General features: G+C 41.7%; 1 long non-coding RNA gene across 1 annotated transcript in view; it reads left to right on the forward strand.

The window, feature by feature from the left end:
* Positions 1 to 201: 201 nt before the first annotated feature.
* LOC126944553 (uncharacterized) overlaps positions 202 to 27953 on the forward strand; it is a 60481-nt gene continuing 32729 nt past the window's right edge. The window contains exons 1-2 of the long non-coding RNA XR_007722102.1: positions 202 to 324; positions 10432 to 10760. This is a non-coding gene — a long non-coding RNA (uncharacterized LOC126944553). The remainder of the gene's footprint in view (positions 325 to 10431; positions 10761 to 27953) is intronic.

Here is a 27953-nt window from a genome sequence, read left to right on the forward strand (position 1 = left end):
GCTCGCCACCACGCCTGCCTAATTTTTTTTTTTTGTATTTTAGTAGAGACGGGGTTTCACCATGTTAGCCAGGAAGGTCTCGATCTACTGACCTCGTGATCCACCCACCTCAGCCTCCCAAAGTGCTGGGATTACAGGCGTGAGCCACAGTGCCTGGCCACTGCTTGCTAATTTAAAATGCTTTGTTCATTGTTTAGGATTTGTCATCCGGAGAGGAAGTGAGCAGAAAGTGCTGGGCCACTCCACTGGAGAAGTTGGAGACCTTTCTTCTCTCTGTGTCTAGGGAGGCATGAGAGAGTGAGAGAAGACTCCTTGAGGAACTGGGTAAGGGAATACCACAGTTATGGAGAAAATTCTTGGATGTTCTATAAAAACTCTTTCCAAAGACTGCTGTCTTCCATTCCCTTGTTTATTGCATATGGTCAAATCAGATTCCAGTTCCCACTGAGTTTCCCATTTGGATTCTTGAGAATAAACACAAATCCATTCATCTGAGTTAAGACGAAGTTCTATCCTTCCATCTCCAATCACTAATTCCTGGCTGGAATTTTATCAGTGAAGTCCTTTCCAACCAGACATCCAGCAGAGTAGGGAAATGACAGATTCCTCGTACATGAGACGATAAGTTTAGATAGGGGCCCAGAGTGTGAACAGTGAAAACAGTCTAAATAGGAGAAACTGCTTATGGAATTACAGGCATAGGCTTGGGAAGCAGGAGGGACTTCAGTACTTAATGGGAGTAATGTGTGAGAGAAGAGGAAGACCGACATGACACATAAAAGGAAAAAGCAGGAACAAACTTGGCAGAGGCCAGATAGACCCTGGTTTGAAGCCCACCCCTGCCACTTATTAGCTATGTGATCTTGAAAAAGTTACTTAACCTCTCAGAACCTTAATGTTACAATCTTTAAAATGGAACTGCTAAGAACTACCTCATAGAGTATTGCTGTCAGGATTAAATAAGAATACAAAAAACCAATATAGAGCTGTCAGTATTGTTATGAAGATTAAATGAGATGATGTTTGTAAAGAGCATAGCAGGAGATTTGGTTCCAAGCAGATGCTCAATAAATGGGTATGAGATGAATGAAGTTGATGCTCTGCCCAGGTGTACGTGGATTCCATTTTTTGTGTGACAACTGGCTTTTGGTTTGTTTTTACTACCAAGAGCTCACATCTGGAGCTCTTTTTTTGGAAGACTGTCTTGGGTTACTGAAGTCTGACAAAAGAAGCGCCTGGGAGTGTAAAGGCTTTGTGAGAGTAGCCATAAACCATAGGCTGCATGTTTGGAGACCCAGCTCCCTTGCCCTGGCTTGGGACAACTCAGAGGTACAACTTAACTTCAGAATTGCCTTAAGCTCCAGGGGCTCAAATTCTCCTTTATGGGATTCTGCCTGGAACTGCATCCCTGTTTGGCTTTCTCTCCTTCTTTGTCTTGCTTCCCCTTTCTTTTATTGGTTTCTCTTAGAAACATTCCTTGAATGAATCATTTGCATAAAACCTAAGAATGATAACCCTTTCCATATTATATTCCAGTCTGAACCTCGGGCCTCTGGAAGTAAACAAATCAACAAGAAAACCACGTTGGGTATAAATATACGGTTTGATAGAAGAAATAAGACTTTGTATTTGATAGATCAGTAGCGTGACTATAGTTTATAATAATCTATCGTGTACTTTTGAAACTGCTGAAAGAGAATAATTTGAACATTTCTAGCATAAAAGACAAATATTTAGGGTGATGGATATATATTTTTTTAAATTTATGTATTATTATTATACTTTAAGTTGTAGGGTACATGTGCATAACGTGCAGGTTTGTTACATATGTATACTTGTCCCATGTTGCTGTGCTGCACCCATCAACTCGTCATTTACATCAGGTATAACTCCCAATGCAATCCCTCCCCCCTCCCCCCTCCCCATGATAGGCCCCGGTGTGTGATGTTCCCCTTCCTGAGTCCAAGTGATCTCATTGTTCAGTTCCCACCTATGAGTGAGAACATGCGGTGTTTGGTTTTCTGTTCTTGTGATAGTTTGCTAAGAATGATGGTTTCCAGCTGCATCCATGTCCCTACAAAGGACACAAACTCATCCTTTTTTATGGCTGCATAGTATTCCATGGTGTATATGTGCCACATTTTCTTAATCCAATCTGTCACTGATGGACATTTGGGTTGATTCCAAGTCTTTGCTATTGTGAATAGTGCCGCAATAAACATACGTGTGCATGTGTCTTTATAGCAGCATGATTTATAATCCTTTGGGTATATACCCAGTAATGGGATGGCTGGGTCATATGGTACATCCAGTTCTAGATCCTTGAGGAATCGCCATACTGTTTTCCATAATGGTTGAACTAGTTGACAATCCCACCAACAGTGTAAAAGTGTTCCTATTTCTCCACATCCTCTCCAGCACCTGTTGTTTTCTGACTTTTTAATGATCGCCATTCTAACTGGTGTGAGATGGTATCTCATTGTGGTTTTGATTTGCATTTCTCTGATGGCCAGTGATGATGAGCATTTTTTCATGTCTCTGTTGGCTGTATGAATGTCTTCTTTTGAGAAATGTCTGTTCATATCCTTTGCCCACTTTTTGATGGGGTTGTTTGTTTTTTTCTTGTAAATTTGTTTGAGTTCTTTGTAGGTTCTGGATATTAGTAGGGTGATGGATATCCTAATTATACTGATTTGATTTTTACAAACAATATGAGTATATTAAATTATTGAATGTGCCCTCAAAATACCTACATCTAGTATGTATGAGTAAAAAGTATTAATAATAGAAAATCACCTGGAAGTACTTTTTTTTTGCATAAGAAATGAAGATATATTTCTTCATTTCACATGATACTCTGCTCAGGTCTCTAAGCAGAAGACAAAGGAGATGTTAAAAACAAACAATCACTTATGGGGAAAGGAGTAGTAAGATTCTGTTTGACTTGTAGAACTTGAGCCAGAAGATTTAGTTTGAAGTTTCTAAAATTTTTAATTAATTTTTTTTTTTTACATTTATTTCACTCAGTGGCCATGGTCTGAAGTTTTGATTCAAAGGTTTATGGCATTTTAAGGAAGAGGTTCTGAAGAAAGAGAGTCATTTGAACGTCATTTATCCTGTGGGAGGATCTGTATACATTTTATTTCTTTTTCTTGTTGTATTGCTTTAGCTAGGACCTCTAGCACAATGTTAATTAAGACTAATGAGAGTGGATATCCTTGCCTTGTTCCTGATCTTAGGGGGAGAGTGTTCAGACTTTCACCGTTAAGCATATTACCTGTAGTTTTGCAGATGTCCTTTAACAGGTTGAAGAAATTACATTTAATTCCTCGCTTGCTATGAGATCTTATTGTGAATGGATGGTTAATTTTTTGGACAGTTGTTTTTTTCTGAATCTATTGATAGTATCATATGGTTTTCCCTCTAGTCTGCTGATACGGGAAAATACATTGATTGAATTTTAAATGCTGAACCAACCTTGCATTCTTTGGATAAACCTGGTTTAGTCATGATGTTTTATTCTTCTTATATATTGCTAGATAGCATTTGTTCATATTTTTTCGTGTATTTGCATCTATGCTGATTAGGCCCATTGGTTAGTAGCTGCACTATCCGCATGTACTATGTTAACTTTAATATAAATGGATTAAATTACACCATAAAATTAAGAATTCGTTTCATCAGTCACATCAGCCACATTTTAAGGACTACTTAAAATGCAGCTAATGGCTATCATATTGGATAGTGTAGAAATTTTCATCATAGCAGAAAGCTCTATTGGACAGCTGTATTTTTTCCTCCCTCCCTCCCTCCCTCCCTCCCTCCCTCCCTCCCTCCCTCCCTTCCTTCCTTCCTTCCTTCCTTCCTTCCTTTCCCTCCCTCCCTCCCTCCCTCCCTCCCTCCCTCCCTCCCTCCCTCTCTCCCTCCCTCCCTCCCTCCCTCCCTCCCTTCCTCCCTTCCTTCCGGCTGGCTTGCTTGCTTCTTTGTCCATTTCTTTCATTTCTTTGTCTGGTTTGGTATTAGGATAATGCTGTCCTAAAGAATGAGCTGAAGGCCGGGCGCAGTGGCTCATGCCTATAATTGCAGCACTTTGGGAGGTTGAAGCAGGCAGATCGCTTGAGGCCAGGAGTTTGAAACCATCCTGGACAACATGGTGAAACCCCATCTCTACTAAAAATACAAAAAGTAGTTGGGTGTGGTGGCACGCACCTGTAATCCCAGCTACTGGGAGGCTGAAGCATGAGAATTGCTTGAACCTGAGAGGTGGAGGTTGCAGTGAGCTGAGATCATGCGACTGCACTCCAGCCTGGGTGACAGAGTGAGACTCTGTCTCAGAAAAAAAAAAAAAAAAAAAGAGTGAACTGAAAAGTCTTTACTGCTTTCCTCTTTTCTGGAAAAGTCTTTGTATATTTGTATGCAGAATATGGTCTGTCTTGGGAAATGTTCTGTGTGAACTTGAAAATAAAACGTGTATGCATTCTGTTGTTGAGTGGAGTGTCTTGTAAATGTCAACTCAAGTTGGTTGGTGGTGTTTAAGTCTTCTATATCCTTACTTATTTTCCTCCTACTTGTCCTATCAATTAGAGGAGTGATTTTGTCTCCACTTGTATTTGTGGATTTGCTTATTTCTCCTTTCAGTTCTCTCAGTTTTTTTGTTATATATCTTAAAATTCTTTTATTATGTACATATACATTTAGGATTGTTGTGTCTTTTTGGTAAATTGATCCCTTTATTTATTTATTTATTTGAGACGGAGTCTTGCTCTGTCACCCAGGCTGGAGTGCAGTGGGCGATCTCGGTTCACGGCAACCTCTGCCCCCTGGGTTCAAGTGATTCTCCTGCCTCAGCCTCCTGAGTAGCTGGGAATACAGGCACGTGCCACCACACCCAGCTAATTTTTGTAGTTTTAGTAGAGACAAGGTTTCACCATGTTGGTCAGGCTGGTCTTGAACTCCTCATCTCGTGATCTGCCCACCTCTCAAAGTGCTGCGATTATAGGCGTGAGCCACCACGCCCGGCCCCCTTTATTGTTATGTAACTGTTTCATGCCCCTCCCCCAAGAGTAGAGGGTATTTTTTTTTTTTTTTTTTTTTTTTTCCTTTTCCCAGCTGCAATGGATCTTCACCCATGGCCTGAATTTGCTGCCCTACTCTAATTGTCTTAAGGTTTTTGTTCTGTTGGGGAGAAGGTTCTGGATGGGAGTTCTTGCATTGACTCTAGTAATGCTCTAGGACTGCACCACCCAGGGATTCTCTCTCTAGTACCTTCCCCTGCTTCCGATCTTTCTCCCTAACACCAACCGTGGGAGGTCTGTGGAGAAGAGACTGCATATCTGCAAGCTCTCCTTGTGTCTGTTAATCATAACATGTCTATAATTTCAGGCTAGCACATACTTGCTCATGCTAGCCCATACTTGACCTTGCTCAGGCTAACCCACACTTGACCTTGCTCATGCTAGCCCATACTTGACCTTGCTCATGCTAGCCCATACTTGGCTGTTAGCAATTTGTTAAAAGTTTTAACTGCATTCTTCTTGTCCGCTTATATGGTGCCCAGTGTCTCTTCCTCCTATGCTTTGCACAGTGATCCAGTGCTTACATCTATTTTTCCTTGGAGGAGCCTGACTTTCTTTGAAGTTTCTTTGGAGTTCAGGAGTTGAGATTTCTCTGTGACCTTGACTTTTGAAACTTATGATTTTAAAGTTTATGTGCCTTTTTTTTTTTTTTTTGTTAGGTTGGGAGTAAAGAAAAGCTTTTTCCAGCTTTCTACTTCCTAGGTGGAAATGGAACTCTCTATGACTGACAGTTTAATTTTTTTTTTTTCCCTAAAAGTGTTCTTGCAAATTTCCAATATAGGAGAGGTCAGCTCAGCATTATATAAAAAGTAAAGTTGCTTTAATTAAAAATGGAAAGTGTTTTAGTTTGGCAAATGGTAGGAAAGACAGATTAGTGCTCTTAAAGTATGTATAATTTAAAAATAATACTTTGCAAGTCAGGTTGTATTCCAGAACAAATTTTTAGAGCTAAGTTACTAAGCTATAAGAAAGCAGTTTTATTCAAAAAGTGCTGATACATCTTTCTATGGTATGGTGTAATTTGTTTGATGGCAATTTTGCCACAATTCCATAGCTCTAGCAAAAGGTATCGTCCTACCAGGTGGGCTCTGTTGGCCCTTTGCATTGGCAAAGCCTCAGGTACAACTTTTCACACAGCACACCTCTTTTCAATAATTCAACCTTAGGACATAAAGATCACAGGGGAAGAGAATTTTGCATTCTATCAAGGCTCAGGAAGGGTGAGGACGTAGGAGTTACAGAGAAGAGTAGATTGCTTAATAAAAGAAGAAAGAAGCTTCTCCTTTACCCAGAATTGTTAATGAGAACAGGAGACATGGAGGAAAGACAGTGTTTCTGAAAAAGAATTTCTATTTCTGGGACTTAATGCCCGCCCAAGTCTCCATGATGGCACCAACGCCATTGATTCGTTAATTTAATTTTTCTTAAGGCATGCGGGCTCCGGGAAAGTCCAGTGTGGTATATTGAAAAAAGCTTTTGGGACATCTGAGTCAGACTGACCTAGGCTTGAATCATGGCCACATCCTAGCTATTACAACGAAAAAATCCTTTTCCTTTTTACCTCAGTTTTCTTGCCATCAAAATAGATGACAGAGATAATACCTACTTCATAGTGTTGTGATATTAAATGAGATCATGAATATTATGTACTGAAAAAATGCTTTTATAAACAACTTATTGACTACTTACTATCTGCTGGCTCTGAGCCAGGCACCTGATATGGGTTATATAGTTGAATGTCCATTACAACTCTATAATGTAGGTGCTATTATTATCATTCCCACTTTATAGAGGAAGAGCCTGAGCTATAGAGAAATAAGTAACTCAACATGAACAAGGAGTGGTGGTGATAGGATGTAAACCTAGATTTGTCTAACTCCAGGTTAATGCTCTTAACCATATTCCTGTGCTCCTTTCCATTTTCTCTGGTTCCTGCATCTCCTCAAACCACCGTGGAACTTAGAAATACATTTTGGTGTTTGGTGACATATTGGTAGATTGCATGCCCAATATTTCCTCGTCCTCCTCCTCCTTCCTCTTCTTCTTCTTCTTCCTCTCTTCCTCCTCCTCCTCCTCCTTCCTCTTCCTCTCCTCCTTCTCTTTCTTCTTCTTCTCCTTCTCTTTCCTTTCCTTCCTCTCCTTCCTCTTCTTTTCCTTCTCCTTCTTCCCTTCTTTCCTCCTCCTCCTCCTTCTTCTTCTCCTCCTCCTCCTCCTTTTCCTCCTTCTCTCTCCTTCTCCTTCTCCTTGTTTCTTCTGACAGAGTCTCACGGTGTGGCCCAGGATAGAGTAAAGCGGTGTGATCATAGCTTACTGCAACCTCCGCCTCCCAAGTTCAAGCATTCCCCTCACTTCAGCCTCCCAAGTAGCTGCAACTGGTGTACACTACCAGACCTGGCTAATTTTTACATTTTTTATAGAGACAAGATTTCATCATGTCATTCAGGCTGGTCTTGGACTACTGGCTCAAGTGATCTGCCTGCCTTGGCCTCCCAAAGTGCAGGGATTACAGGCATGAGCCATTGTGCCTGGCCAGCATTTTCTTCTGAGAACATGTTTGAGACCTTTACAGATACTCTCAGGGTGGTGGAAGCAGCAGAAGGTATTTCGGTTAGGGAGAACAACCTTTCTATATGGTCACTTTTAACTTTCTGTATCTTAGGCATTTGGGACCTTAGGTTTGCATGTCCTACTCATGCTTGGGTAAAGAACCTAGGAGCAGAGCATAGAGTGGTGCCATGTTTCCCACAGATGAATTATTTTCATGAGAGCAGAGTGACTAGCAGGAACTCTGTCTGAGGTTTTCCTCCTTTGAAAACACATCTGAAGTTTATTCTTTAGATCATGCTTGATAAATGGAGGGGTATGCCCTAGATGGGAAAATAACACTTCATGCTAAAGGAGGCATTTTTAAGAGGATTTTTACTTGGCATGTAGTCTACCTAGAAGTCATGTCTTGCTGTCCTCATTTATTTTGCCATTTACCATCTGGTCCTAATTAACACACGGTTGGAACTATGAAGTGCAATGGACAATTCTTCCTTTAACCTCCAAAGAACTGTGTGCTAGTGGAGGTGCCTCAGAAGGGGTTTATTAGTATGGGAATGATTTCCAGAGTTATAACCTACAAATGCAGTTTTGACAGTCTCCACATTTCTCTAAAACTATGTCAGTTAACAGGAATCTGACTCAAGTACTTACATTCAACACTCCTGGCATTGAATACTTTGAATGATAGCATCAGGTTCACAATTAGAAATATTTTTTCCCATGCAGAATAATGTATAGTCATTACTGAGTCCCATTTTGACCTGTTACCCGGGCTACACAGCCATATTAATGTGTGCAGAGGTATGATCAGAATTCCTCCATATGAAATTATCTTCTCTGTAAAGAAATTGAGTTGATAAATAAGGCCCTAGCAGCCTTAAATAATTGATCCACCATACAAAGGAATGTAATCAAGTTCTTCCAGAGAAATGCACCTCCCAAAAGGAAGCATCAAATCTGCACTGCTCATCCTTAATATGCCCTCCTGACTCTCACAGATTGTGATAGATGATCAGAAATAATAACTTTTTTGCATTCATTTCAGATTCATAGGCAGAAACACAATGATCACTATTTATTGCACACCTGTTTTAATCCAGGTGTCTACATGTATCTTCTAGAATATTTAAAGCTCTGACAAATGGATATAATTTAATCCACTTTATAAATTAGGAAAGGGAGGCTCAGGAGAGTTAAGTAAATTGCTTAATATCACACAGCTACTATGCCGTGAAGCCAAAATTTGGATCCATTCTGAATTACTTCAAAGCTTTCACCCATCCTTATATTCTATATGCATATAGAGGGTGAAGAAGAATAAGATTCAGTGTCTTTCTTTAAATACCTTACATGTAGTTAAGGATCCAAGATACCATCATTATGATAAAAAGCTAAATTTATTGGGAACTTAACTATGTGTCAGGGACTGTGCTAAACTCTTTATATAGACTTTCTCATTTAATTCCTTAAACAACCCCACGAAGTACATAGTACTACTATGCCCAGATGACAGATGGCATTAAGTAGCTTTCTTCATATGGTAGAGCTGGGCTTCCAACCCAGGCAGTCTGATCCAGAGTCCATACTTTTATTCACTGTTGCTTCCCCAGACCGCTGATCTGGGAAACAGATTGTTCAGAAGACGTTTTAGTTGAAGTCAGGCTAAATTAGGGGTCAAACCACATGAATAGAATCAATGGTACCTGCAGTTAGAGAGTTAAAGGCCAAGGCAATCATAGGTGATAAGTTGTCTGTGGCGGCAGAGCTTTCAGGAACCATGGACAGCCACACAGGGAGTTATTTTCATGGTTTATCTAAGCCAGGTAAAGCTATGATCCTGAAACAGGTGAATGTCTTCTACTCACTGTCTTTGTCATTAATTGACCTCCATCCCTTTCCTGCTTTGCTTAGCCCCTGATAATTCATGGAATATTTTTCAATACCTTTAGGAACTCTGTAGTTAATGTAAGCCATTGTTTGGGGCTTCCGTGGAGATATATAACATCCAACAGTGTGGTTGGGGATGAGTGGTGGATAAAGGGAGTGTAGGGGAAGAAGGGAGAATTCTCAGCCCTCTTAATGGTTTGTTTTTTCCCCTCTAAGAGTCCATTTTCCTCTAAGTCAGGATAAAGTTAAAGCTAGGGTCAGGACCTTGACAAAAAATGTGAACAGTAAAAACAGCTCTGTTGAAGGACACAGGCAGTGTCACAAGAAAGCCCATGAGTGATTTGCAAATGGAAGGTACAGTCAAGTGCCATTGGAGGGTGAAATCATTGTAAGCTGGAGTGGTCTCAGAAGGCAACCAAAGGGTGTATTTGGATAAGTGGAGACAAGGGGAGGGATATTTCAGAAAAAAAGGAAAGAGCTTAAAAATTATGACAGCATAGAGCTATAGAATGTCTAGTGGAGAATAAACAGGGTGATCCTTTTCCATGGAGACTGTGATAGTCTCATATTTGTGCATCATCAAAATCAATACTTATTTTTATGTATATATACAAAATATCAGAATGAATAAACATCAGGCATACTTTGAGCCTTTGGGGTAGAGATGTGGATACACAGGAGCCCATGCACCTCTTCAGTCAGACAGCTCTATTAACATTGGATTTCTGCTGCAATTATAAAACACCATCAGAGACAAGCTGTTCGGTAACATTTCTCACCGAGCAACTAGGGGGCCCGGAGAAGCTGGATTGTCATTTGCAGGAGACAAATGACAATGATCCCTTGAGATGTAATGTGCAGAAAAAAGTACAATCTTATTATGAGATTACCATTGTAATGTAAGGTTTCTTCCTGTTCCCAGCTCAGACAGAGGAGGGAGACAAGGTACCATGTTAACAACAGGACTGGTATTTCGCCCAGAGTACAGAGAGCTCGGCAGATTCCCGGCATTTCTGAAAAACAATCCTTTGGGGTTGAGTCCAATTAAATGCTTTAGGAAAAAAGTTTTGATATTCAAGAGAAATAATATGGCTCAACAACTGAAGTTCCACTTCTGATGGACCTGAGAAGCCTGGCAAATGACGTTTGATTTTCACACTCTTTGAAGAGACAACAGATTTCACTGTGTAGGGGAGAAAGTGCCCAAGTGGACTTCTGGAGTTCTGACTGCTTTGGGAGATCCATTGACTGGTAAGGGATTTAGTCATTGATTTTAATGAAGAGAAAAAAGAATATCCTTTACATTGGCTTTATGTGTCATGTGATGGGAGACAGAGGGTTATGTATATTCTGCTCATCACCTCTGGGAAATATGTGTGTGTGTCTGTGAATGAATATATGCAGATTTTTGGGCCAGGCACAGTGGCTCATGCCTGTAATCTCGGCACTTTGGGATGCTGAGGTGGGAGGATCCCTTGTGCCTAGGAATTGGAGATCAACCTGGGCAACATGGTGAGACTCTGTCTTTACTTAAAATTTAAAAATTAGCTGGGAGTAGTGGAGCACACCTGTGGTCCCATCTACTCAGGAGGCGAAGGTGAGAGGATTGCTTGAGCCCAGGAGGTCAAAGCTGCGGTGAACTATGATTGCACAACTGTACTCTAGCCTAGGTGACAGAGCGAGACCTTGTCTCAAAAAAAAAAAAAAAAAAAATACAAACTTTGGTACCTAGCATGGTGAATATTAGGACATTGACCCTTCACCAAGCGGTCATCCAGATTATTTCATGCCTTCCACTCAGCAAAGCACCAGCATGGATAGGAGCTTTGGCATTGGACAGACATGGGTTCATGTCCCAGCTCAACCACTTTCTAAGAGTGTGAACTTAAACAAGCTACTTAAATTCTCTGAGCTTCATTTTTCTCATCTGTGCAATGGGGATACTAATACTCTCTGCAGAGTATTATGGTGCTTGACATAAGTGCCCATACCACATTCTCACATGATGATCTAAAGCAGTTATTTATTGCTTCCTTGGTGAGGTGAACATCTCTTGTTTTGGTCTTCCAGTTATCTCTTCTCTCCTGCTAATACCACTTTGACTTTCCTTTGAATGAACCACCTATCCGCCTTCCTCACTTCATATGGTTTGGGTAGAGAGCTTTCTTCGCTGTAGATGTGGACATATTTTCATCAAAGAGTGTTTCATCTTCCTGTTCACAGTGATTGGTTCAGGGATAGACATGTGACCAAAGATACAATGAGACTCAAAAGCCTAATTGAGACTCAAAAGTACTTTTCTGGATCTTTCTGGAGGGAGAAACTCTATTCCTCTGGTGGTTGCTAGGACCATATAAGACAGTTCTTCAAAAAGTTAAACATAGAATTATCGTATAACCCAGCAATTTCACTCCTAGGTATATGCCAAAAGTAATTGAAAACAGGCATTCAAACAAAACTTGTTTATGAATTTCATAGCAGTAAAATTCACAGTAGCTGAAATGGGAAGTAATTCAAGTGTTCATCAACTGACAAATGGATGAACAAAATGTAATATCTCCATATAATGGAATATTATATGACCATGAAAAGGAATGAAGTACTGATACAGGCAACGACATGGATGAACCTGGAAAACATTCTGCTAAGTGCACTAAGCTAGAGGCAGCAGGCCATAGATTGTATGATCGCGATTATATTAAATATGCAGAATAAGCAAATTTGCAGAGACAGAAAACAGGGACTGAGGGAAGGGAGGTGAGGGAGGGATCAGTTCATGGGTGTGGTTTCCCTTTTTGAAGTGATGAAAATGTTTTGAGACCAGATAGACGTGATGGTTGTACAACACTGTGAATGTACTAAATGCCTCTGAATTGTACATTTTAAAATGATTAGTTTAGGTTATGCTAATTTTGTCTCAGTAAAAAAGAATGTATTAGTATTTTTTGTCGCTGTGTCTCCCATCACAGCAGGTGGGCTTGTTTGCATATGGAGCCAACAAGGAGGAAAAGCAGAAAACTGAGAGATGGAGAGAGACCCTTGACAATGTTTGAGCCCCAGGATCTGCCTATATCTGAAACCATTGCGTCTGGGCATTCAAGTCTGTGGTTCAGTAAATTTCCTGCTCTTTCTTAAACTAGCTGGAGTTGGATTTCTGATTATAACCAGAAGTACCTAGATGAATACATGAAGCTGGTGAAACAATATTTCTAAATATTTTTATATGTAAATAGAGCTACATCTCGAGCATAGACCTATTTCTTGGGCTCTAGACTCATCTATCCAACTGCCTCTTGACTGTTTCACTTGGGTTTGTATGTGGTATCTTGATATGGTTTGGCTGTGTATCCCCACCCAAATTTCATGTTGAATTATAATGCCCAGTGTTGGAGGAGGGACCTGGTGGGAGGTGATTGAATCATGGGGGTGGATTTCCTGCTTGCTGTTCTTGTGATAGTGAGTGAGTCTGCAGGCGATCTGGTTGTTTGAAAGTGTGTAGCACGTCCCCCTTTACTCTCTCTCCTGCTGTCATGTGCAGATGTACTTGCTTCCTTTTCTGTTATGATTGTGTTTCCTGAGGGCTCCCCAGTCATGCCTCCTGCATAAGCATAGCCTGTGGAACTGTGAGTCAATTAAACCTCTTTTCTTTATAAACTACCCAATCTCAGTTAGGTTTTTTTGTTTTGTTTTGTTTTGTTTTTTTGACAAAGTCTTGCTCTGTTGCCCAGGTTGGAGTGCAGTGGCGTGATCTTGGCTCATTGCAACCTCCGCCTCTGGGGTTCAAGTGATTCTCCTGCCTCAGCCTCCTGAGTAGCTGGAATTACAAGCACCTGCCACCATGCCTGGCTAATTTTTGTATTTTTAGTAGAGATGGGGTTTCCCTATATTGGTTAGGTTGGTCTCAAACTCTGGACCTTGTAATCCACTCGCCTCAGCCTCCCAAAGTGCTAGGATTACAGATGTGAGCCACTGCACCTGGCCAGGTAGTTCTTTATAATAGTGTAAGAACAAACTAATATACATCTCAAACTCAGCATGTATGATGCCAGACTTATGAATTCCCATTACCTAAGCATACCTCACTCACAATTCACCTAATTTCAGTTAATACAGAGATTCAGCTAATACTCAATGCCATGCTTCTTGAGGCTCAGGCCCAAAGCCTTGATGTCATTCTTTCTTCCCCTCCACATTCAACTCATCAAAAAATTATCTTCAAATGCCTTCTTTAAAACATGTTCAGAATTGATCTCTTATCCCCACCTTTATGAATGGAGTAGTTACTTCAGGACATTCGAGATGGGAGAGAAACTGAGTGAAGAACCCCAGCCTTCCTGGTCCTGTTTGACCTCAGATCCACCCTTTGTCCTCCTCCTGCAGACACGGTTCCAGGCTCCCACACTGGGTGGACTTGCATCTGAACTTGGTTAATGAGAAGTGCTGATGGAAGCCTAGGAGGAAGGAGGAAGGGATAAACCATGGCATTGCTTCCTCTTTGTCTCCCCTGGCGTCTCTGCAGCAGCTGTGTCTCCTCTGTGGCTCCAGATCCCATGGGATGGGCCTAGCCTTTGCCCTGGGCTTTGTTAATACCCCTTCTCCCTGTGTCTCTTGCCCCAGGTGTTGTAGGAGATTTCTGCTGTTTATTAATGTCTGACATGGCCAGATGAAGCAAATGACACTGGATTCTGCAACTGCAGATTTGGATCCTGTCTTTATTTAGAATTTTGCTATTTTCTTCATCACGGAATCTTTTTCTGCATCTGTCTAGGCTTTTAAAGGTATTGCATTAAAATAGGATTGCCTCACTGTCCCATTTAGCATCTCAGTGCTTTGTCACCTGTGCAGCTAATTCCCTGTGTTAAAATCCTGCTGGCCAGGCACAGTGGCTCACGCCCATAATCCCAGCACTTTGGGAGGCTGAGGTGGGCGGATCACCTGAGGTCAGGAGTTTGAGACCAGCCTGGCCAACATGGTGAAACCCCATCTCTACTAAAAATATAAAAATTAGCCAGGCATGGTGGTGGGCACCTGTAATCCTAGCTACTCAGGAGGCTGAGGCTGGAGAATCCCTTGAACCTGGGAGGTGGAGGTTGCAGTGAAATGAGATTGCACCACTGCACTCCAGCCTGAGTGACAATAGCGAAACTCCGTCTTTAAAAAAATTCCTGGCCGGGCGCGGTGGCTCAAGCCTGTAATCCCAGCACTTTGGGAGGCCGAGGCGGGCGGATCACGAGGTCAGGAGATCGAGACCATCCTGGCTGACACGGTGAAACCCCATCTCTACTAAAAAATACAAAAAACTAGCCGGGCGAGGTGGCGGGCGCCTGTAGTCCCAGCTACTGGGGAGGCTGAGGCAGGAGAATTGCGTGAACCTGGGAGGCGGAGCCTGCAGTGAGCTGAGATCCGGCCACTGCACTCCAGCCTGGGCGGCAGAGCGAGACTCCGTCTCAAAAAAAAAAAAAAATAAATAAAAAATAAAAATAAAAAAATTCCTGCTATTCGAAATCCTCAAGTGGTTTCTTTTTCCTGTGCAGACGCTGAGTGATGGAGTGCTTCATGTAGATTTAGATTTACACATCTCTATGAGGTAGTATTATGTTCATTTTACATGTGAGGAAAGATGCTCAGAAACCTTCAGGAACCTGCCAAGTGTCACTGAGCTACGTTGGGGAAGAAATGGATCTTGAACCTAGGTCTTCAGGATTACAGAGTCCTCACTCTGTGGCATTAAGCTCTACAGTTTTATTATAATATATATATTTTTTCCAAAGGACTTAACTAAGAACAAAAATTACTTTTGATAAGGAGGAAACCTTTTGAGTGCAGAGAAGTCTCTTAAAAGGGTCTCTGTCTGAGCTCTTTCGAACTTGAAATTTATATGCAGAGAATAAAGCCATGTGAGAATGGGTGATATTTGTATGAAACTGAGCATGTTCATATTCTTTTCTGTGCAGATTTGTCTCAGTAAATCCCCAGAAAATATCGCTTGTCTCATTTTCTTTCAATCCCTTTGTCTGAGCTGAGAATGTTTTCCCCCACCTTTCTTTGTAAATTCTCTTGATTTTGGTTATGTAATGGGACCAAACAATTACCTTTCCTGAACAGAAGTCTCAGATGAATACATATCAATGGTAATACCAGTAATTAACAGTTTTTCTCTGTAGTGCTTGTCTGAAACTGCTTTTATTGATTTGACTGTTCCACATAGGACAGTTTTTCAGCTTGCACAAACATATGTTTATCTCCTTTTGGTTCTGACCATCCTGGCCTCTGTTTTCCAAGACTGTGAACTCCTCAGGATAGCTCTGACAGAGGAGCAGATGAAAGGGAACTAAGGTACCTCGAATTGGTTATAACCTTACGCAATTATCCATGAGTGTGAAGGATGGAGAACCTCTTAGTCTGAGGTTTAATCTTCTGCCTTTCCTGTCTGATTTAGTTGGCACTTGGAGTTACATGGAATTGTGTGTGGGGAGAGGAAAGGGTCTTGGAGAAGGAGTCATTCATACAAAGACAGAGGTTGAAAAGGAGAAAAGTGGAAGAGAGAAAACCAGTCCCTAATTTTCCCTTGCCTTGGATTGTTCTGTTTCTCCATGATCAATCCCAGTCATGTGTTTTTCTTCCTCTCAGCCAAGGGAAAGATGCAGAGTACTGAAAGGGCAATTTTTTGGGGTGGCTGAATGCGTCAAGTTTATTACTTCTTCTTCAGAATTGATCCCTTTTTATTAAGTTTGATGTAGAAAACCGAGATAACACAGAATCAAAGGAAGAAGAGGAGGAGAAGAGAGGAAACTCATTTTAAATTTTGCCAAACATTTTGTGGTCATGCTTGCAAACACATCTCTCCAATATGTTTGAGATCTTGCTGAACTTACCTACAGAACACAGTAGTACTGAATATAGGATTCTGTGATTCATTTTTCAAATTAGTAATATGTTGTAAACCTCTTTTTAGATCAATAATTATACATATGTATCATCATTTTTCATGGTTGAGTAGTAGTATTCCATTGGATATATATATATATATATATGTTCATTTTCACACTGCTGATAAAGACACACCTGAAACTGGATAATTTATAAAGAAAAAGAGATTTAATTGACTCACAGTTCCACATGGCTGGGAAGGCCTCACAATCATGGCAGAAGAGCAAGGCATGTCTTACATGGTGGCAGGCAAGAAAGAGAATGGGAGCCAAGTGGAAGGGGAAACCCCTTATAAAATCATCAGATTTCATGAGATTTATTCACTACGATGAGAACAGTATAGGGGAAGCCACCACCATGATTCAATTATCTCCCACCAGGTCCTTCTCCCAACACATGGGAATTATGGGAGCTATAATTCAAGATGAAATGTGGATGGGGACATGGCCAAATCATGTCAGTATGTATATAGTATTAAGCCAATCACCTAGTGTTGGATATTTAGTTTGTTTCCTTTCTTTCCTGGTTTCCTTTACCTTCTCTCCCTTCCATCATCCTTCCTGAAATAAAAACCCTTGATCTTTTTACCTGCATCAGAAGGAAGCATTTGCTGAGAACAAATTCTTACGTGTAGATTGTTGGGTCAAAGAGTGTGCCCATTTTTTAGGCTTCTGATGCATTCACGATTCTTCCCTCTGAGAGTATTCTACTGATGCCTACAGGGAGTATGACAATTTTAACCTCAGAATTAAACCTCCAGTATTGCTTCTCTGGAGGTGTGATGTTTGCACTTAAAACTCTAGTATGGATATGAATTGACAGGATAAAGGAGATGGCGATAATGGTGGTAGTTGTGATGGCAAGCATTCTAGACAGAGGAGCACACATGTGCAAAGAACACTTGGTGGGAGGGAGTAAGTGACCCTCAGAGAGGAAGGGATGGTCACTGGAAGACTGAGCACACAGAATGAGGTGGGGAGGACATGAGAGGAGGTGCAAGAAGTGGGCAGTTGGGGAGGGAATATGGATGGAGAGAGAGAGAGAAATCATACAGTGCCTTGTGGACCACACAGTGAGTTTAGGCTTTAATCTTAAGAGATGCTGGAAGTCAGTGAATAGTTTTAGCAAGATTGGAGGTGGGGCGACATAACTGCATTCATCATAATTCCATGAAGTGAATAGGAAAGACATCTTATGTGGCAGATAAAAAGACCACTTTTGGAAAGTTTAAGGAGCTTACATAGGGTTCTTCCTTTCTGCAGTACAAATTAGGGTTCTTTTGGTCATACTAAATGACTAATTATGGGCCAACACATGAATTGGGATCTTTAACAACAGATCGCCCAAATACACTGAGGGGGCTAGAGCAGATGTTCTTGGTACTCCACCCACATCCCCTGGGTACTCTCCTTTGCAAGCTGAAGATTACTTAATTAATATTTCCAGCTTTCTTCTTGAGGGCTTTTCTTTTCTGGCCACAAGATCAGACACCCAGCACAAAGGGCAGGCTGGTAAGGCCAAGGAGTTAATGCCCCTGGAGGTCGCCCAGTGGCAAATGGAATTGGCGGGTAAATACCGTAACCTTTGCAGTCCTAGGGTTGCCAAATAATTCTGAGGTATGTGCTCCATATTGCTAGGTGGAACCCAAACTAAGGCAGGGATATTTCTTCCATTGAATTTGTGCTTCTTGCAATTTTATCATGAGCACTTGGAACTTGGTAGGCACTTAGGCTCTGAAGATGGAGATTCTTCCAATGAGCATGAAACCAAGACTCTCAACATTTGTTTCTGTCTCCTGCTCATGACCACAGACCTGTTGTCAGGGGAGGATGTCCTTGGGCACTGTGCATAAACCTTGCCTGGGATGCATTTGTGCTCAAGACAGGATTTGACAGTGAGCACCTTCTAGGATATCAGCAAAATAGTGTTAGCACCATGTATGGGGTTACAGGTTTAATCACCAGCTCTTGCCAATTCCACTGTAACATAGCCTGCCATCTTCTCACCCCAATACCGTCACTACCCAAAAGATCCCAAGGTTGCATCAAAAATTCATATAAAAACCAACAGCACCAGGCCTCTGGCATGTTTTTCAACAATCAACGGGTTTCTGGCCTTTTCTCTACCTTCCGGGTTAGGGCTGGTGCTCTGTTTTCCTGAACAGCAGGTGGTACTGAGTGAAGAATTATCTTCAGGGTGAATACTTGCTGTTATTACCCAAAGATATCAGTATTGGGGATGTGAATTAAATGCTCATAATTAGAAGGTGTTTTTCTGCCAAGCTTCTTTAGGGAAAATTTCCCCCTCATCCTGTCTGATACCCCATGGAGATGAGGGGGAGAAATTCATATCTGGAAGCAAGCAATTGTATCAGAAATAATGGCTTGAGGCGCTAGGACAATGTAATCAATATTTACCTGCTGAGAGATCCCATGATGGGAGGGAAATTGACTCTCCCCCACACTGCATAGATCCCATTTTGGTGTCCTGCTTTTTTTGTGTGTATCTGGCAGAGGGGAAAATGCATAATCTTGGTTCTTCATGGGGGATAAGAAAAAAAAACCCATGGAACTATTACATCGTCAGTCTGCATAAGATAATCCATTACTGAAGGATGGGAAGCTTAAAATATCCAAGCAAGTCTCCTGGTTATTCACCAGGTTTCTGCTTATTCTCGTTCAAATTGTTGCAGCCTGGAGCGTACTTTTCCTTTATCCCCGCCTCTCCTTGCCCAGAACAAATAATAATTGATAACACTTGTTTTCTTATTTGTGTCATCTCCCTGGAAAAGTGTCCCGAGGGGAAAAAGACTTACGTGGGTTGCTAATGTTTCTCTGGACTGTTTTACCATAAAATTGGGGTTGTAAGTATAGAGAATCCTCTAAAACTTCAATGTATATCATCTAGTTGACTGTTGTTTTTTTTTTTCTTCTGCAGAACTGTACTGGTGTGAGTTTCTGGTTGCAGACACAACAACAGAACAGATGCTAGTGAAATTCCTATAGTTTAGGAAACAAATAGGAAGCAGAGGAGGCAAGGCCTGGCCAGGACTTGGCCCCAGCACCAGCCAGCCAGGGGTGTCTCCGCTGGTGTGGTTGCCCTGATTCCTTGTCATTTTGCAATTGTGCTACTACTTGTACTACTAAGTCGGCCTCAGCTACTGGAGTATCTTTGAAGATTGCTGTCTTTTCACCCTCTGTTCAACTTCCAGGTCCTAGAGAGAGGCACCCGTCAGGTGAGCTTTCATCATGGTCAGCTTCCAGGTATCAGTAACAGGCACTCCGTCCCTTCCACCTTTGTAAGAGAAGTCTTTGTTTTGTTTTGAGACCTTGCCTTGCTCTGTCGCCCAGGTTGGAGTGCAGTGGCATGATCCCAGCTCACTGCAACATGTGCCTCCCTGATTCAAGCGATTCTTGTGGCTCAGCCTCCCAAGTAGCTGGGATTATAGGCATGTACCACCACGCCCAGCTGATTTTTAGTATTTTTAGTAGAGACAGGGTTTCACTGTGATGGTCAGGCTGGTCTAAAACTCCCGGCTTTAAGTAATCCACTCACCTTCGCCTCCCAAAGTGCTGGGATTACAGGTGTGAGCCACCGTGCGTGGTATAAGGAAGTCTTTGAAAGGGCGGCCTTTTCTGTTACCCACCCTTTCTCTTTCCTCCCAGCACTCTCTATCTCTCGTCACCTCTTTATTTTCTCCTATAAGTCTTGCACATTCCAACGTATAATTTACTTACCTGTAGTTTGTCCTTTCTGTATTTTCCCCACTGGAATCTCAGTTCCACTACAGCAGGACTGTGGTCTGCTTTGTTTGTTGCTAAATCCACAGTTCCTTGAGCCTGCTACATGGCAGGCACTTAATAAATGCAAATTGAAAGAATTAATTAAATAAACGGGTGGGATGGTTCAGAGGCTGGGCTGCTTCAAAGGATAAATATTCATTTCAAAAAATAGACATCATTATTGATAAAAGAAACAGCCCTTCCAGAAGCTAGTGCTTTGTTTTTAACAAGAGGAGACAGAAACTCATACAGTGCAGAGCAAAAGATGACAGTGTAATATTTTTTTCCCCTCAAATTTTCTTCTAGGCAAAGTTCACATTTTTAGCCAGTGTCCACTGGCTTCGGTTTGTCTCTAGAGTGAATCACAGAGGGCTGGGCAGGGAGTTTGGAAGCAGTCAGAGTTATGGACAGATTCATCTCTTCCCACCTTGTACAGAGAATAAAGGGTGAGTCTAGTTTTCTGCTAGATTCTTGGGCGAAATAATATCATTTGACACGGGGTATGCAGTATGGTTGCTTTGCAGGAGAGGGAATGCAGATCTGATTTAACCTCCCTGACCCTGAGCATATGATTAAGGGTCAACATCTGTTGAGTACATACTGTATACCAGACACCCTTGTAGACACTTCCTATGGTCTGAGCCTTCCTATCCTCAAAGCAAGCCTGGGAGTAGCTATTACTGTTATCCCCGTATTGCAGCTGGAAAACTGAGACACACTCAAGACTTAGGTGAGCTTTTCCAAGTTGCTTGAGGCCTTTCCCTCTTTCAGAGTCACAAAGAGGACTCTGCAATACCAAGCCAAGATAGATGCTTCTGAGAATGAGGGAGAAAAGTGCCTACCTGAGAGGCTGCTTGATACGGTTTTTCTGTGTCCCCATCCAAATCTCATCTTTAATTGTAGCTCCCGCAATTCCCACATGTCATGAGAGGGACCCAGTGGGAGGTAATTGAATCATGGGGTTGGGTCTTTCCCATGCTGTTCTCAGAAGAGTGAATAAGTCTCACAAGATCTGATCGTTTTATAAAGGGGCTTTCCCTTGCACACACTCTCTTGCCTGCCACCACGTAAGATGTGACTTTGCTCCTCATTTGCCTTCTGCCATGATTATGAGGCCTCCCAGCCATGTGGAAATGTGAACCAGTGTCCACTGGCCTCTGTTTGTCTCCAGAGTGAATCACAGAGGCCTAGACAAGGAGCTTGGAACCAGTCAGAGTTATGGAAAGGCTCATCTCTTCCCACCTTGGGCAGAGAATAAACGGTGAGTCTAGTGTTCTAAATTCTTATTTGCCCTGATGAGGTTGTGTTGTGCTATAGGGTGAATGTTTAGGTAAAATCCGTATATTCAATTCAGATGCCTAATGTGATGTTATAAGAGAAGGCAAGACCTCTGTCAGGTGATTAGGTCATGAGCGTGAAGCCCCCATGAGTGGAATTAGTGTCCTTTTAAAAAGGACCCCAGGGAGCTCTTTTGCCCCCTTTTGCCATGTGAGGACACAGTGAGGAGATGCCATCTGTGAACCAGAAAAGCACCCTCTGCAGATGCTGAATCTGCTAGAGCCCTGCTCTTGGACTTCCCAGCCTCTAGAACAGTGAGAAATAAATGCCTGCTGTATGTAAGCCAACTAGTCTGTGATCTTTTGGTATGGCCGCCTGAATGGACTAAGACACATTGATAATGACCTGGCCTAGTGGGCTATCACATTCCATTTGCAAGAACAAGATTTACAGAAGAGAGCAAAGTGAGGGGCAAGTATTAGAAGAGTCTAGACCTACCTATGGCTATCCTGTAGAGAACTTTTCACTGCATTCACCTATGGACTTTGGAGCAGGGCTCTCAAGGTTTACATCCTGCGCCTGCCCTTACTTACAGCTACGCGGGAAGTGTTGCCAGAGGGCTTAGGTGGTCTCTGAATGCTGGTAAGACCCCAGCCCCAGCCGGTGTGCAGGTTCTTGAGACCATCACGAGAAATAATTCAAGGATGAGTGGAAATTATGCAAAAGGCAGGAAAGCTTTATTGTGACGTGAAAGCACACACTTGAGAGAGAAGTGCAGGAGTGCTTGTGATAACAACTTGTGCACAAAGGAGTTTGGGTTTTCTATTTTTATGGGCTCTTCTAATTAGGAAGTAGAATAATCATGAGGCTTGTTCTTTTAGGAAAAATGGTGGAGATTTATTAGAATTGGAGTGCCACCATTTTCATACTAACTGTGGGCATGTCTGATCTGTCATGGCACTGGTGGGGGAGTGATTTAGTATGGTAATTAGTGTGTAGTTAGACCTGGGGTAGGGCCTGGGACTAATCCAGTGCCATGCTGGACTTAGCAGATTTCAACCAGCTTAGCTCCCATCCTGCTTGTTAGGGTCTTATCAGCCCAGGGTTATCTTTGCCCTTGTGACTGATATTCACAGCTCCTTTCTTGGTGCTATGTGAAATTGCTGTTTGATATTTTTCTCCTTCTCCTGGGATCACCCAGTATTCTTATCTCAGAAGCACCTCACATGTTGGTTATTATTGTTCTTACGACAAGTTGGGAAATGCAATCTTTTTCTTGATAGGATATGGTGCTCATAGAGCCACAGTTGCCTTCCTTTACGGTGGTAGAGTCACTGTAATCAAATAAACATCTCAAAATGTGCCTTTATTCTGGGACTAAGGAATCAGGTGTGAAGAGAGGAACTAGGGTTGCTAGGTAAGAACAATATGCCCAGTTAGCTTTAAATTTTAGATAAACAACAAGTAATTTTTCCATATATCCTATGCAATATTTGGAGCACATTTATACTAACAATTATTCACTGGGGCTGGGCGCAGTGACTCGTGCTTATAATCCCAGCACTTTGGGAATCTGAGGTGGATGGATCCCCTGAGGACAGGAGTTTGAGACCAGCCTGACCAACATGGTGAAACCCCGTCTCTACTAAAAATACAAAAATTAGCTGGGTGTGGCGGCACACACCTGTAATCCCAGCTACTCAGGAGGCTGAGGCTGGAGAATTGCTTGAACCCGGGAGGCAGAGGTTGCAGTAAGCCACGATCACACCACTGCACTCCAGCCTGGGCATCAGAACGAGACTCTGTCTCAAAAAAAAAAAAAATTCATTGGTTATCTGGAATTCAAATGTAACTGGGCATCCCGTATTTCTATTTGCTAAATCTTGCAATCCTACAGAGGACATGAGTATTGCTTTGTCTATGGCTACTCTTGTCTTAGAGTAGACTCTTCCTCCAACTCCTCCTGCTCAAATATGAAATCAGAAGCCATAAAAGCCCTTGGTAAAATGACAAGAATTTTAATGGCATAAGGCATTAATTCATCCTTGACAGGAGACACATCCAATCTATTTTGGCTCAGTGATTTGAAACAGCAACATTTTCCTGTTTCTCACCTTCACTCCGTCCCCTGCCACGAACGAGGATGGACCCAGAAACAATTGCTTCCATTCTTAGGGTTTTTGAGAAAAAAATTTCATCTTATATAGAGTTTAGGGATTTAAAGCCAAAAGGTAGATGTCAAGGCCTTTGGGGCAGTTGTTAACCCCACTCTCTTGGTACTCTGGTGTTAATTTCCTTAATAGTCATAGTGTGCAGGTGCACCCAGCAATGTTGAGGAGAGACAAGTCCAAAATCCGGGTCATTAAGGTGTGCTTTCTCATTTCCATGCTATAATTTGAGATGTTCTTGATTTTCATGTCTGCTAATCATCAACTAGTGTCACCAAAGATATTAATGTTTAAAACCTCTGCCATCCCCCCCACCTCCCAGACTCTCTGTCAAGCAATTAGTGGTCTCTAGATGTGCATTTAATCATCCCAAAGGAAATATGTGTTAAAAGAACCCTGCAGAGAATTCTTACACTCAAGCAACAATTGCTTTTGTAATTCTAATCACCTGTCTTCCTCATTTTATTGGTTCTGTAAATTTTGTGGATTTTGTAGATTGATTTGTTTTTTAAGGGAGGATGTTCTTGTGTGCCTCTGATATTGTGGCCTGAGTTCCCCTTTCCTCCTCACCTGTTATCATCCTCCTCTTCCTTCTTATCCTCCTCATCATCGTCTTTTCGTTAAACCCACAATTAAACATTACAGCTCAGAGCAGCAGTCCTCAACTCTGGCCACAGTTTAGAATTGCGAGGATAATGAAAATAATATGGATACTCAGGGAACACACCTAGAGAATGTGACTTAAACAGTCTAAAATGGGGTGCAGACATTGATACTGTTTACAGACTCTCCAAGTGATTCTATAATAATTGCATCCACAGTTGAGAGCTACCAACCTAGAGGTAAAATCAGAGAATCTGAACTGATGGGTCTGGATCCTCATCCCAGCTCTGCCAATTACAATGTGTTTTTTGCCACCTCTCTGAGGCTCAGTTTCATCATCCATAAAATGGGGATAATAATACATGCCCTGCAGATTATGAGGACAAAATGAGATAATACAAGTCAAGCCCTTAGCAGATAGTAATCTATTAATGTTGGTTGCTGCTATCTATTAAATATATCAGCAGTCAGTAAACTATGGCTGGCCAACCAAATCTGGCCCACCGCCTGTTCTTGTCAATAAAATTTTATTAGAAAACAACCAGGTCCATTCATTTACATATTGCCACACCCATTTATTTATATATCACCACACCCATTGATTTACATGTTGTATATATGTAAATATATACAATGCCCATTTATTTGCATATTGCCCAGGCCATGCCCATTTACTTACATATGGTCTATGGCTGCTGTTGAGTTGCAGCAGCAGAGTTGAGCTGTGACAGAGACTTTGTGGACCAGAAAGTCTAAAATATTTACTCTCAGTCCTTGCAGCACGTTTTCTGACTCCTTGTTTATGCCCTCATAAAGCTCACAGTCTGGTGGAGGAGATACCTTAACTACCTCCCAAAAATTCCAGTAGAGGGGTACTATGGTATCATGGAAAGAACCTGAGATTGGTGTTTTTCCTCAAATCCACCCCAAACCACACACGTGACTTAAGTAATCGGTTTTTGTCCTCTGGGTCTCAGATTTCTCATTTTTAAGGTAGAAGGGTGGGGCAAGATGATCTTTAAAGGTTCTTTTATCTCTAGAATTGTCTGATTCTGTTTGTGCCTGGCATTCTGTGGAGCTCTCCAAGCACAGATCTATCAGTTCTATGGATATTGAGCCAGGATGCGTTTTTAACTGGGGATAGTAAAGTACAGGGTAGATTCTCTCTTCCACATGATAGTTGTTTTATGGCAAATCAATACAGTTCTGCTTCTCAGCCACTCTTCCTTCTCCAGAGGTTCAGAGAAAGGTTTATAAATCCTTCTGCGGTAGGCTGATAATGATCTCCAAAGCTATCCAGGTCCTAATCTCTGGAACTTGTGAATGTTACCTTATATGGCTAAAGAGTCTTTGCAGATGTGATGAAGTTAAGGACCTTGAGATGAGGAGATTATCCTGGATTACCTGAATGTGCCCTAAATTCGATCACAAATGGTCTTTATAAGACAGAAACCAAAAGCAGAGGGAGATTCTACTTCTACAGAGAAGACGTAAGGTGATATGATGACTTTGACTGAGAGAGACTTGAAGATGCTATGTTGCTGGCTTTAAAGATGGAAGAAGGGGCCATGAGCCAAGAAATGCAAGGGATGCCATTCTGGAAGCTGGAATAGGATGCCAAATGGATTTTCTACTCTGTAGAGCTTCCAGAGAGACCACAGCCCTGTGAAGACCTTGATTTGATCCCAGTGAAACTGATTTCAGGCTTCTGACATCCAGAACTGTAAGAAGATAAATGTGTGTGATTTTAAGTCACTGAGTTTGTGGTAATTTGTTACAGCAACCATAGGAAACTAATATAACCTCCTTACATTGATAAATAACCTAGGAATCCTGAGGAGAATTAGCAGTATGCTTGTAAAATGTGTCTCATAACAGAGAGAAAATAATAAAACTAGTGTTAGTTATGTGTAAAGGCTGGGATGAAAGAGACAGAGGGAAAGAAAAATTGAAGGAGAGTTGGTAGGGGAAGAGAGAAATATGGAAGAGAGAGAAATATGGAAGAGAGAGAAATATGAGAGGGGATATGAAAGGCTTAAGATCTTCTCTACCTCTTCACTTCTACCTTCGCTATGGTAGGCTAAGTTTCCACCATGTAGCCACCCCCTGGTACTACACCCTGGTGTAATTCCCTCCCCTTGAGAGCAGCTGGGACCCATGACTTGCTTTTAACCAATAGGAGATGGCAAAGGCAATGGGATGTTACAGATGTGATTATAACGTTTCATTATAGACAACTCGATCTTAGTATGCTAGAGAAACTCTCTGACCAATCCTAAAGAAACAAGTAGTCATGTCGTGAACTGTCTGTGGAGACAGCAACATGGCAGGGAACTGTAAATTGTCTGTAGGACCTTAGTGCAGCCCCCTGATTATAGCCAGTAAGAAATCAGGGCCCTTAGTCACCCTGCTGCAGGTAAATGAATTCTTCCCATAACAAAAATAAGCGTGGGAGTAGGTCCTTCCACAGTCAAGCCTTAAGATGACAGCACAGCCCTCCTGACACAGTGATTGCAGCCTTGTGTGACCCTGAGCAGAGCACTTCATCAAGCTGTACCTGACCCACAGAAACTGTAAGATAATGTGGGCCTTTTTGAGCTGCTAAGTGTGTGGTATTTTGTTACTCAGCAATAGAAAATGAATACAGTCACTACCAATAAAACACATTCCAGAAATAGGTGAAGGAGATGACCACCTAAGGAGTGTGGTTTTGGGCTATCTCAAGTCTCTCACTTTTGCAAAATTTTTCCCTCTGCTAATATCCACAATATCCATCTTAGGAACCCTTTATAATCAAAGTTGTCAAAGATCTATTTAAAATAAAAATATTACCAAGGATGTGCACAATATGGAATAATTATTAGTTTTAAGTCTAGATTAATTCAAGTATCTGATAAATTCAATAGTTAGTAGTATAAAGAATGGTACACAGGATAGATAAGTTTTAATTGAAGCAGTAGGGGGACCCGGAGTGATCCAGCATACATTTATGGAGCATTAACTACATGTTAGTTGTTTTTTTTTTTTTTTTTTTTGAGATGGAGTTTCGCTCTTGTTGCCCAGGCTGTAGTGCAATGATGTGATCTCAGCTTACTGCAATCTCTGCCACCCAGGTTCAAGCAATTCTACTGCGTCAGCCTCCCGAGTAGCTGGGATTACAGGTGTGCACCAACATGTCCAGCTAATTTTTGTAGTTTTAGTAGAGACGGGATTTTGCCACGTTGGCCAGGCTGGTCTCGAACTCCTGACCTTAGGTGATCCACCCACCTCGACCTTTCAAAGTGCTAGGATTACAGGTATGAGGCACCGCGCCTGGCCAGATGTTATTTTATGTGTGTGTGTGTGTGTGTGTATATGTATATGTATATATTTACATTAGAAATATAAATCTATAAATATATATATGTATTAGATACTATGTTATATATATGTGTATATAAAAATACATATATTTAAATAATCATATCAACTCTATGGGGTAGGTATTTTGACTATCCCCAGTTTACCAATAAAGAGACAATGGTACAGAGGGTTTATGTAACTTGCTCAAATGTATGCTGCTAACAAGTGGTGGTATCTGAGAGGGACCATACATTGGGATCCTGAAATAGCAAGGAGATTGGAGAATGAGTATGAATATGCAGGAAATGGTAAGGAGTGGCTAGGTGTGGTCACTCCTACCT

Source organism: Macaca thibetana, chromosome 20 (genome assembly GCF_024542745.1).
Source record: "Macaca thibetana thibetana isolate TM-01 chromosome 20, ASM2454274v1, whole genome shotgun sequence".
NCBI classification, from domain to species: domain Eukaryota; kingdom Metazoa; phylum Chordata; class Mammalia; order Primates; family Cercopithecidae; genus Macaca; species Macaca thibetana.